This window comes from Lactuca serriola, chromosome 9 (assembly GCF_051521515.1).
Source record: "Lactuca serriola cultivar US96UC23 chromosome 9, Lser_US96UC23_V15, whole genome shotgun sequence".
Lineage (NCBI taxonomy): Eukaryota > Viridiplantae > Streptophyta > Magnoliopsida > Asterales > Asteraceae > Lactuca > Lactuca serriola.
The window spans coordinates 49,560,732-49,574,499 of record NC_136416.1 but is presented as its reverse complement, the minus strand read 5'-3'; positions in this window follow the sequence as shown (position 1 = coordinate 49,574,499).

The following is a 13,768-nucleotide window of genomic DNA, read 5'->3' as shown; positions in this document are numbered from 1 at the left end:
GATACAGAAGCCTTTCCATCGTTTAAGCTTTCTTCCACTTCATACCTTTAGCTAACACACCAAGAATGAGATGTTTGAGGCACGCACAAGCTCAAGAAACACACATTATGGATTTTAGGGTTTTAGGTACGTTTGAGGATGATGGAGGCTGGATAGGATAAGGTCAAAATGACTTAAGGGTGTTTAAATAGGTCACAAGTCGAAAAGTTAGGGTTTTAGTCATCTACCACGTAAGACCTGCATACCTTCTCGTACGCCCCACGTACGTGGTGCACCTTCATGATCATTCCTCCACAGTACGTTAAGCGTATTCTTAAGTACGCCCAACATACAAAAAAGGTCCATTTTTGCAAAATAATCTCATTTAAACGAATTAAGGGTAATAACCTAGATTGGAGTGTTACAGATGCACAGTTGGTAGGATTCGAGACCTTAGTGATATACGTGGTGTCATCTCTCTCAAATGACTAGGGTTGTATGTTGTCTAGGAAATCCATTCCCAATATCATGTGATAATTATCCATATCTACCACTGTCAAGTCTATGGTGCCTTCCCATTCTGCTATCTTAAGGTGCACACCATATGCAACACCAAAGATAGGCTTGGATAAAGAGTTGACGACCTTCAACCGACCTCTATTTTTGGTATATTTAATACCTAACTTCCTAGATTCATCTTTAAAAAGGAAATTATGAGATGCATTAGTATCTACCAACGCCTTGGTGTATCCTCCATTTACCCTAGCCTCCACAAACATTAGCCTTCCTCTTTTAGTGTTATTATCTTATATGGCATATAGTGCCTCAACATCCCATTCATCTTCTACTTCCTTTTTGGAAGTCATTAAATTGCTTTTGAAAGACCTTTATTTGATGAGCAATCCTTAAACATGTGGCCCAACTTTCCATAATGGTTGCAGTTTCCTTTGAACCTCCTCCCCCAAGAACTCTTATTGTCAGTATTTGAGATATCCATGGTTGTGAGGTTCCTTGTTGACTCTTCCTTTTTTCAGCATTTTTGTATCCTACTTTAGCAGGTGGCTTAAAATTCCTCTGACTTTTACTTGTGTAGAGTTCATCCTCTTCATTCTTCAGTGTGATTCCTTCTATTTTCTTAGCCATAAATTATTGGGTGGCTAGAAAATTCTCAAAGGATACAAGTGATGGTTGAATGGGTCATCCTTTTACATCGGTAATGAAGCTTCTATATTCTTGCCTTAGTCCATGAATGATTATCCTCTTCATTCGAGCTTCTGCAATGATGGACTGTAGATCTCGTTCAATAATCTTCCAACATATAGACTTGACCTTGTGGAAATATTGAGAAATCATCATGTCATGTTGTGATATTGATAAAAGCTCATTCTACATATGTTGTAGTGTGACATCCCCAAAATCTCGGCCGGAAAAGACCGATTTTCATTTATGCTTTTAAAATAATTTCAGAGTAAATCCTTTTGATTTGAAAGAGTTGCGGAATTTGTTCCCAAAAAAACAAAACATGATAAAACAATGTTTACCAAAGCATTTCATAAAAGAAATGTATTTCCATTATATAATCAAAACTCGGGGTGTCATGTTCCGATACAGACCAATAAGCATAAACGATAACATTACAAGTCATTCAACAAATATATATATATATATATATATATATATATATATATATATATATATACAGACTTGTACACAAAACAACTTGATGGTTCATCCATCTTATGCCCTCGCGCCACTTCCTGTAATACAAATAAAACTGAGTGAGTCAGGCTTGGGAGCCTGGTGAGCATATAGGGTTTTCAACCCACAATAAATAATCATATTTAATTTCCACTAACCAACAATAACCCAATTACCCATTCCCGTTATTCTCACTTTATGTCCCTAAGACAACTAACATAAGGGACCTAGTCTAAGAATATTTCATCGGGGCGACAACACATGCTTTGGGGGTTCCTCAGAAATATAAGTCAAATAAGGCAACCATGAGGGGGATGGAGTACAGCGAATGAACACCCAAGTTCATTAACACCTACAGGTGGCGAACCTGCTAATGTTCCACAAGACTGTCTAGAAAAGTCCGTGGTCATCATCTAAACTCCGCTAGATGACTAAATCAAACAAAAACGAGGCCTCTCATCTGTTTATTACGCACCAACTATCTACCTATGTTCTACCCAACATATTAGTAGATAAAAATATACATTTTTATACATAGTTTAAAAACCTGTATAGCATGCTTTGATCAATACATATCCCACATAACAGATGAGGCACACACATAACACGTATTTCACAGAAAACAAATCAGATCCATGAGATAGAAGAGAGTGAATATACATTCACACACATAACAACAAAATATACACATAACACGTATTTCATATAAAATACTTCATCATTATGCGTTAAAAGAAAGCAACCACACACTCACACCTATAAACAACAATATACTTAATACACTCGAACCAAACTTGTATTATTATCGTGTTTATCAAAGGTAGTATACACTCACTTGATCAGAAGATGATCGGACAGCACTACGACTTGCAGAAGTAGTAATCCTCAGCAGATCTGGAAGATCTTCACAAAAATCGAACTTCTCGCGGGCAGAGCTTCAGCTCGGGAACCACACTTCTCGGGATCTTCGGGATCTCGAGACTTGCTTCGGGGATCGAGAATGATACCGGGGCTTCGGGGTATTTCTGGCACGCAAATCGATGCAAAACGGGAGAGAGAAGAGAGGAAAGAGCAAAAGAACTCGGCTGCCCTCGCATCCTATTTATAGGAAGCTGGAGCCTCGGAGTACGCGGGGCGTACTGGTCCGAAATCGTCACTGCTTATGTATCCGAAGTGCTCGAGTGTGAGTGTCGACATTCCTTGGTGTACGTGGGGCGTACTTCGGATGAGTCCGATGACTCCTCTTCGGATAATGCCGGATTTTCCAATTAAATTTAAATACAAATTATTTAATAAACTTCGGAAATTCGTATCTTCTTCATACGAACTCCATTTTCAACGTTCTTTATATCCACGCGAAGGTGAGACTACGCTCTACAACTTTCGTTTAGACTCCGTCGGCTAATTTTATTTTTATTTTTTATTATTTATTTTTAATAGGCCGGGACAGAAAAACTTAGTTATAAATTCATAACTTCTTCGTTTGACGTCTGTTCTCGCCTAACTTTTTATCGCTTCGATACCAACAACGAGACCTTCGATCCTCGTTTAGATTGTTTCGGCTAAAAACCCCTCGATCTCAAATCGAGTATAACAGGCTGCATACCGCCAAGCCGAAACTTCGATAAATCATAACTTCCTCATACGAAGTCAGATTTAGGCGTTCTATATATATTCGGAAAGCTCGTTTCAACTACTACAACATTATCCAAAGATATCAAGTTTATTTTACACTTAAATTTTGACGCTTATTTTTATTCTTAATTAATCAAACCACATAATTAAGCAATTAAGCACAAAACACATAATACTCAAATAATACAATCTTATTATTTCAAAACGGGTTACAAAGGTTAACCTAGACTATTACATTGCTAAAAAAATGGCAAGCCCAGAAACACAGGCGTTACATGTAGTCTAGTATCATTCTTCTTTGAGAAAGTATCACAAACGTGTATCATGCTTCTTTCGATGTGTTGTCATCCCGAAGATGCTCCAACATCTCTTCTTTAACTGTGGTCTTCACGGCAAACGTCACTTTGCCTTCTTTGATTCACCATTTACGCAAGGCACCATTAACGTCTTCCTCAGGTGGCTTAATCTCGCTTCCGCTAACGACCTCCCATAGATCTTGTCCCTGTAAATAGGAATTCATACATGTTCCCAACATATTGTAGTTGTTTTTGAGTTTCTTGACTCCTCTGACGACGTGGAGATCATCCATCGTGTTTGCAATACCTCGGTAATACCAAACAAGCTAGTTTCGACACCAAACTTGTAGAGTCACAGACTACTCACGATATGAAGAGAATCACTCGTTCTCACTATCAAGAAACCTTGATCTGATACAAGATTTTTGAACACGACTCTTTTTGTATGGGAAACAACAATTCTTTTATTAAGACACTTAAGAAGAACTTACACTTTGAGAAACTATTACACTTTGCTTACTTTGAGTGTTTATTGGATACTTGGATATTGGGATTGTTTGGAGCAAATGAGCTCCACACCTATTTATAGGTGTTTCCACCTCCATATAGGAAGTTTATAGATCTTCCTACAAGCTAGATACATTCATGACTATTCTATAATTTTCTACCATAATCTATATCTATTACATGCTTATATATGTTTCTAGAATGTTCTATAATTTCCTACATAAGTCTAGGATGTTCTTGTGTCTTCCACAGTCTTCTAGAATGTTCCATAACATTCTAGGGTCTTCCATGTTACTCTAGAATATTCTTGAGTCTTCTGGTATGTTCTCGAATATTCCATAGGCTTCCATACTATTCTAGATCATTATAACTTCTTTTGATAAACGGCTAAACTCTATTAGGCAAAGCTCCATTGTGCAAGTAGTGGCCTTCAACAATGTATTTGTTCAAAATGTTAGTAAGACGGAGTTTTCAAGAGATCTCTGTAGAGTTTTTCAATAAAATCCCATAATTGAACGATTTGATTCTTCAATTAAGATTTTTAAAGACTCTACTCTGCCTTTATTTCCATCAATATCACTATCATCTTACCCTTGTTTTAGGTGAAAATACAACGACCCAAGTTTATATTTGTTCTCAATTTGAGTTCATGAATGTCGATTCCTTGATACCACTTGGAGTTTCTACGGTTCCGAGGTGATTTAGGGGTTTTAGGAATGAAATCTGAGATTAGTTTTGCAAATTAAGAGGTGGAATGTTCTATCGATGATATTGGATCGAATTGAATCTCTTGATGGATGTTGTGATCATGAAGGGGTCTGAACATCACTTCTTCTCCTTCTTCTGGCAGTCCCGATACAGCCAATACACAAGTGCAATATACAAGCTTCTTGCTTTTATTTCATTGGAGCATAAAACAGTGAAGCAATAAAGGAAAACATGTTTCAATTGAAGTCGATGATTTCAATCGATTTTAGCCAAAGTCGATGATCATAGGACCGCAATAAGTTTTAATAGTATGTATGATAAATTAAAAAAATATTTATAATCATTGATATTTTTAATATAAAAAATCGTATATGTCCTAATTGTCAATGCTTTGATTTACCATCATAGAGGTCATTAAGTCATTTGGCTTCAATCCCTCACTATTTCCTTTATTTCTATTCGGGTCACATGTATAGATGTGGACGTGTGTTAGCTTTAATTAACCCTTTAACAAACAATAAAAAATCTCATACGGAGTAAAAACAAAAAACAAGACAATCGATTTACGTGGTTTTAAGATCATAATGATCAAGTACGTTCACAATGAACATGAGAGGAATATTTTATTATTTTTTCGTATGACTTTCTGATACATTAAGTTAAACGAATTTAAGGAATATAATACTAGTGATCAGTTGATCTAAATTTGTCAATCATGTCAAACCCAGAAACTCTGATGAAAAACTGTCCATTATGAAATTTGTAGGTGAAACTGATTTAGGAACTAACCCACAAAAAATTTCTTCATTAGACGTTGCCTCCGGCCCGACTTGGTCAAATGGTGAATTAGTCTCCACAATTTAACTGAGTGTATATATGCTTCTAAACTTTTATGAACTACAAAATTGCAATGTCAAGACTTTTATGCCAAACAAATATATTGGTTCAATTTGGTTTGATATGGTTATTGACTTATTGTTTTCTAAAATAGACCCGGACATGTCCAAATTGGACATGAAAAGAAATTCTAACTTTGGCTACTTGTTCCTACTCTTATTTCTTGGCGTCGTAATTTGCTTTCTAAATTGGTTTCTTGTGAAGAGTCCATGTCAAACCCCACAACGACCTTTTAAATTGGAACACTAGGTTATGGACCATTTCGAATATGGGGTCCAACTTTGAACCCATTGATAATTTGTAATGATTAAAAAGGGTCCCCAGTAAATTGAGATTGCTTTTGTTGTATAATGTGAAAATCTTGAGTGATAAAACTTCGAAAGAATAGTAGAAATAAAGAACAAATTTTTAATCGAAATTTATAAAATCTATATCAAAATTGTATCTTGCATATTGTGTACTTATGAACTAACTAATCATTTGAAGGTAACTAATAATGTTTGATTTTTTAAGAGCTAAAAGATTTTATTGTGCGGCTAGCGCAAAACTAACAAAGAATTATAAAAGAATATAATGTATGTGATTTAAACGCCAAACCATTCTACTAACATTGATGTGTTGCTTGTTTTGGAAGTGGTTAAATGTGTTTTATTTTTTTCCATATTTGCGGAAGAAAACATTCATTTGAAAAACGTATACCCGCTAAAAGGGAAAAATGTTCAAAAAGTACTTTTGTAGAAAAACAAACGAGATAGCAGAACACCATTCCAAAATCGCTTTAAAGCCACCACATGATCACAGTGATATTAATCAACTAATAATGTTGATTACGAAGTTACTTCACAAATAATGCTGATTTATTGTGTCATTCATATGAATGATGTTGAAAACTTGCTAATTTGGGAAACGGGGAGAAGAAAATAGTCGAGAAATTATATAGGATACCATCTCACAATTATTGCATACATCAATCCAACATTACAGATAATACACCATGGCCTATTTTTTTTTGTGTTTTTGTCTTTTTCCTGTTCATTATTTTCCAAATAATTTATAGTAAATGTTGAATCTTGTGGTTCTATGTGGCTCCATTATAGTTCAAAAACCATAGAAACTTTATATTATTATCACATGGTTGAGAATGTTATCTACTAATTTAACATTAATGATAAATTGATATGCTAGAAATATAAGCAGAATAGGATACAAACCATTGCAGTTATTAAACTACGAATTCAGTGAATTCACAATTATTAAACTGTAAATATATTTCATATAATGTGGTGTTATTTAAGGTTATCGCCACCATTTTCAACATAATAGTCTGCATTCACAATTTAATAACTATGAGTTTGATTCCTAATTGATACCTAACTTCTTTTTGGGTTCTTGTATAAACTTTAAACATATTTCTACAATTCATAAATAAGGTTGGTTTCAACCTCAACAACGAATTTTTAAGAATACATGATATAGATATGTCTATAATAGGCATGTCTATAGGGTACACATATCAATCCAAAAAAAAACTACAATATGTTGGATCAATTCTCCATGATGAAGCAGAACGAAAATGTGAAGAAGAAAACACAAAAATCAATAATCTTATTTGATTGCAGTGATAGTGATTTAAGGTACACGAACGAAATTTTACGAGACAAAAAAAAAAAAAAAAAAAAAAAAAAAAAAAAAAAAAAAACCAAATAAGGTTATCGGATTTCAGAAAATTCTTAATTTGCTTTATCGACCAAATATGAAGCATTGTCATGCCATTGAGTAAGCTTGGAGTAATTGACCATCTCTACTCAAAGCAACATTGTATGCTCAAGTTGACAACATGTCGTAAGTTATGGAAAGCAACTTGTGGATATGTAATTTTCAACAGCCTTCTACGACTGTTCTTACAAAACAAGTATTTATTTATAAAATTTTAAGCTTAAAATTCAAACAAAATATAAACAGACAAAAAGTACATATATATTATAATCCTAAATCTGTCACTATTGGCTACCAATGTATATGACCATAAAAACTTAGACTTTAGGAAATTGATAATTTCAATATTGTTAAAATATGGAATGAATTACCAAAACAAATAATTTTTTTCATACAGTTATTCTTATAAATTTCATCTTAAATATTAAAAGAAAACTGAATATATGTTAGACATAAAATTACTAAAATGTTCATTTCTAAATATCTTGATATAAATTTGTTTTTAAAAACCTACTGGGTTGGCCCGTTGATCCAAGAAACCGAGAAACGGTCATGTATTGTTTTGATGAAGCTCATCTTATATTTTTGAATTTTATGGAAACAACTCTTCAAATAATGAATTACCGTTTGATTCTAAATTTACAAACATGAAATTGGTATATATTTCTATTGAAAAAACACATAATTGTTTGTAAATTGATAGTAGGTGTTAATAATTTTTTTCGCTCAAATATAATATAAAATTAAAAATATTTATAACATTTAATACAAAAAAGCGATCTATTACACATAAAGTTAAAAACATAATAACAATCTATTAAAATTTGAATTTGTCCTCTTCGTATAGACATTTTTTAAAACTGTTTCATTACTTTTTAATTTTCAACTTTCGCAAGTGTTTCAGTCTCAACATTGCAAAGCAACGTGTCGCTCAAAAAGTCATCGCCAATTTTGTTGCGCAAGTCGGTCTTCACGAGCTTCATCTTCGAAAAACATATTTCTACACTTGCGGTCGCTACAGGTAATATTATAGTCAACTTTAAAAACTTATAAACAAAAGGATAGGACCGATGTTTCCCCATACTAACCATCAAACGAGAAAGGTCAGCAATTTCTTTCAAACTAGTGAACCTCTCATCTTTGATACAAGAGTGATAAAATATTTGAAGTTGTCCTTCAAGGTTTATCATATCTGAATCAATAAGGTCATACTTGTACAACTTACCTAGCTTCTACAACTTTGATTTGTTAAATTGTGAAAATGATTCACAAGGGCTTAAAGCACCCATGTATTCTAGTAACGAGGTGGATGTTTCACTAAATCGATCTCGATATTCTCTGAGTTGCATATCTACCACCGTGTTGAAGATTTCAACCTCAATATGAAATCTATTAGTCTTTGTAGTCTTACGGTTTCTCAACATACAACTCTTCCATATCTAAAGTATCAATATTGTGTATTTGATAAAAAGATGATACATTTAGCAAAATGCTAGCAAACCCCATGTTTCTAAAAGATTGCAATGCCTCCATTATCCCTCTAACCATCGGAACCGCTTCTAAAATGTCTAGATCTTTTCTTTGAAGTTGCTTTGACAATGTACCCGTGAGGCGTAAAACGTCATATATCATATGTAACTAAAAAAAACGAACTCGTGTTATTTAAAATATGATAAAATTTTGGACGCTTGTTGACAGTTTGCCAATGACCCTCCCTCCTCTTTTACAAAATCTAAAACTACAAGAACATCTGCAAAAAAAACTTCATCAAACTTGTGAGTGTGTTGAAATTTGAACCCCATCTTGTATCTCTTGCTCGAAAAATTGTAGTCTCTTGATTTAAACCTCACCAACAAAATTTGCTCAAAAAAGTCACTAACACCATCATGCTTCTTTGCTACAGCCATAACCACTAATTGAAGTTGTTGTGCAAATCAATGAAAATAAAAAGCTGTGGCATTCAGTTGTAATATCAAAACTTTCAAACCATTGAATTCCCCTCGCATATTGCGAGCCGCATCGTAACATTTTCCTCATATTTATTAAAACAATTAATATATATATATATATATATATATATATATATATATATATGTGTGTGTGTGTGTGTGTGTGTGTAACACATAAAGCGAATTAAATTAAATTGAAATAACAAAAAAATAAATAATAGATTACCTAACTAAAACTCAACTTACTTGTAACACCGTAAAAATTAAAACAATTTTTCGCATTTTCGAAACACATTTATTAATAAAATGTCATTGTATCATATCATTGTTTCACAAAACATCCCCCAAGATCAAAATACATAAAATCCCATGTATGTGTACGAATCATGTCGGCGCCTTCCCGCGGTCATCACTGGTACCTGAAACACATAACATGTAACACTGTAAGCATAAAGCTTAGTGAGTTCCCCAAAATACCACTCTAACATATATTAGCCACTCGAGGCTATAACTCTGTTAACCCTCTGGTCAATGTGTCTCAGTGGGACCCTCCAGCCCCAACTCTCTGTGGGCCCTCTAGCCCTAACTCTATGGACCCGAAGGTCCTAACTCTATAGACCCACTGGTCCTACTCTGTAAACTCCGAATCATGCATATCACATACAATAAATCACAACACATAAATAACATGCAAATACACTAGCACATAACTCTAACATACACTGTCACATAACTCTGTTACCAAACTAAGTAAAGTATAGTGAGAAGACTCACCTCTGGTATCTCGGTAAATCTCTGTCACGATAAACGTTGGCCTAGCCTCCGCCTAATCATATGAAATAAATACCCTATTTAATATAACTCTCAAAGGCTAGACTATGTCCTCTTATGACACTCTCAGAAGGGTAAAAGACCATTTTACCCCTCTCATAACTAAAAAGGCCCCACAATAGACCATACCCTAAAAGTCAACCAAAAGTCAACTTTCCAAGTTACGCTGCACGTACCAAATGTGTACGCTGAGCGTATCCGGGTGCCTCAAAGAATCGGGGAATGCCACCCAGTATGCGGCGCGTACTGGGATTACGCCCGACGTACTCCCCAGCTTCAGCCCCTTAGCTCTTGAGGTCTTAAGCAGTTAAGACCCACGTCCAATTTCTAGATCTGACCACATCTAAGCCTCTTAATCCATAAAGTTGATGACTTTAAGCCTTTGCATGGCTGAACAAGCCACCAACTCCCATAATATTCCATCCTCTAACTCTAGAAGGCTTATTACTCAAGCATGACCTCAAACTAACAACCAAGATGGAAACTTTATGGTTCTAAATCACTAATACCACTGAAAAGGGACAGATCTCGGACCATGGAGCACCTTACACTCATAAAGTCTCCACCTTTGGGGTTTTTAACCCTAGAAATGGCACATGCAACAACAGCCAAAAGAAGAGGAAAGTTTTGAACTTTATACCTCTAAGTGTAGCCCCTTTCTCTGTAGATCTCAGATCCAAATTGGCACTTCAAGCTTTAGCTTCCACGAGCTCCTTTCCTTCTTCTTCACTAAGTCACCAAAACACAATTAGCTCCAACAACACTCACACACACTAAGGACGATGGGAGGCTCTCTCTTAGGGTTTCACTCACTAATATGGAGGCTGAGAAATGAGCCTTAGCAACCTTTAAATAATGCACAAGACGAATTAGGGTTTTTGCACCTGGTCCAGGTAAGCCCGACGTAACTCTAGGTATGCCCAACGTACCTTGGTGACTCCGCGTCCAAACTAAGCGCATGACTACGCGCAGCGTACCCCTCTGGTACGCCCAACATACTCACTTGCTAGGTTCCCACCACTCAAGGACTAATCATGACCAATTGACAAAGAATAAGGGTGAAAGAAATGCACCTGAATCTCGGGGTGTTACAATTTTCCCCCACTAGAACCAGACTTCGCCCCCGAAGTCTCATTCCTCGAACAACTCTGGATGCTGCCCTCTCAAATCCGACTCTGACTCCCAAGTCATCTCAGACCCTTTCCGATGTTGCCATTGAACCAAAACTAGAGGCACTTCCTTGTTCCTCAAAACCTTGATCTTCCGATCCCTGATCGCCAACGGTCTCTCCATATAATTCAGGCTCGCATCCACCTGAATGTCCTCCAATGGCACCACTGCCAACTCATTGGCTATACATTTTTGCAACTGCGACACGTGGAAAGTGTCATGAATCTGCCCTAACTCTTCAGGTAGCTCCAAACGATATGCTACCCTGCCCACCCTCGCGATCACTCTAAACGGACCAATATACCAGGGCCCTAGTTTGCCTCTCTTCATGAACCAGATCACTCCTTTCCAAGGAGATACCTTCAGGAGCACAAAATCTCCGACCTGAAACTCAAGCTTGGACCGACGCCTATCCGCATAACTCTTCTGACGACTCTGAGCGGTCAACAACCTCTGTCTGACCTGCTGAATCTGCTCCGTCGTCTGAAGTACTATCTCTGTACTACCCATCACACATTGCCCTACCTCTCCCCAGAAAATGGGAGTCCGACACCTCCTCCTATACAACAGCTCAAAAGGCGGCATACCGATGCTCGAATGATGGTTGTTGTTATAGGAAAACTCTGCCAAAGGTAGGTACGTGTCCCAACTCCCTCCGAAGTCCAATACACATGCCCGAAGCATGTCCTCGAGCGTCTGAATCGTCCACTCGCTCTGCCCGTCAGTCTGTGGGTGGTATGCGGTACTAAAATGTAGCCTCGTACCCAATTCCTCATGAAATTTCTTCCAGAATCTGGAAGTGAAACGCACATCTCGATCTGAGACAATCGAGATCGGTACTCCATGTCGCGATACCACCTCTCTCACGTACAACTCTGCCAACCTCTTAGCTGAAGAGCTCTCACTGATAGCAAGGAAGTGGGCGCTCTTCGTCAACCTGTCCACAATCACCCAAATTGCATCGACTCCCCTAGCAGTCCTCGACAATTTGGTGATAAAATCCATGGTATCTGTTCCCACTTCCACTCGGGAACCTCCAACGGCTACAACTTACCATGCGGTCTCTGGTGCTTAGCCTTAACCTTACGACAGGCTAAGCACCTCTCAACAAACCACGCGACATCCCTCTTCATACAGGGCCACCAATACTCTCTCTTCAGGTCCAAATACATCTTAGTGGCCCCAAGATGGATCGAGAACTTCGATCGATGAGCCTCTTCCATCAAAATGGTACGCGTCCCGCCCACAAACGGTACCCAGATACGACCCTGGAATGTCATAAGCCCCCGACTATCGGTAACGAACTCATATACCAACCCGACAACTCGCTCTCTCTTCTGGTTTTCTGCTCTCACGGCCTCAGCCTAGGCCCCACGAATGGTGTCCAACACCGGAGTCATCACTGTCAACCTCAAACAAACATCTCGCATCGGGGCGCTCTCCGCCCTTCGACTCAGTGCATCAGCTACAACATTAGCCTTACTCGGGTGGTATAGGATCTCGCAGTCATAATCCTTTACCACATCCAACCATCTCCTATGTCGCATATTCAGGTTGGGTTGATCCATCAAGTACTTCAAGCTCTTGTGGTCCGTGTATATGGTACACCGAACCCCATACAGATAGTGACGCCAGATCTTGAGGGCGAACACCACTGCCCCCAACTCTAGATTGTGGGTGGGATACCTCGTCTCATGAGGCTTCAGCTGCCTCGATGCGTACGCTATCACATGCCTTCTCTGCATCAGTACCGCTCCCAACCCCAATATCGATGCGTCACAATACACCACAAAGTCCTCCATCCCCTCCGGAAGGGCTAAAACTGGGGCTTCACACAGTCTCTGGCGAAGTGTCTCGAAGGAGGCCTGCTGCTCTGGGCCCCATGAAAAAGCAACACCCTTCTGAGTCAACCTGGTGAGTGGAACAGCGATCTTGGAGAAATCCCTGATAAATCTCTGGTAATAACCTGCCAGCCCTAAGAAACTCCTGATCTCAGTGGGTGACCTCGGCACCTCCCAACTCATCACTGCCTCAATCTTGGACGGGTCGACCAATATCCCTTTCTGGTTAACGAGGTGCCCTAGGAACTGGACTTCTCGCAACCAGAAATCACACTTGGAGAATTTGGCATAAAGCCTCTCCGATCTCAGAACTCCGAGGATCTCCCTCAAATGCTTCTCATGCTGCTCTCTGGATCTCGAATACACCAAAATCTCATCAATGAATATGATCATCGGGCGATCCAACATCGGCCTGCACACTCTGTTCATGAGATCCATGAACACCGTCGGTGCATTGGTGAGTCTGAAAGGCATCACCACAAACTCGTAATGCCCATAATGAGTCTTGAACGTCGTCTTCTGGATGTCCTCATATCGTACC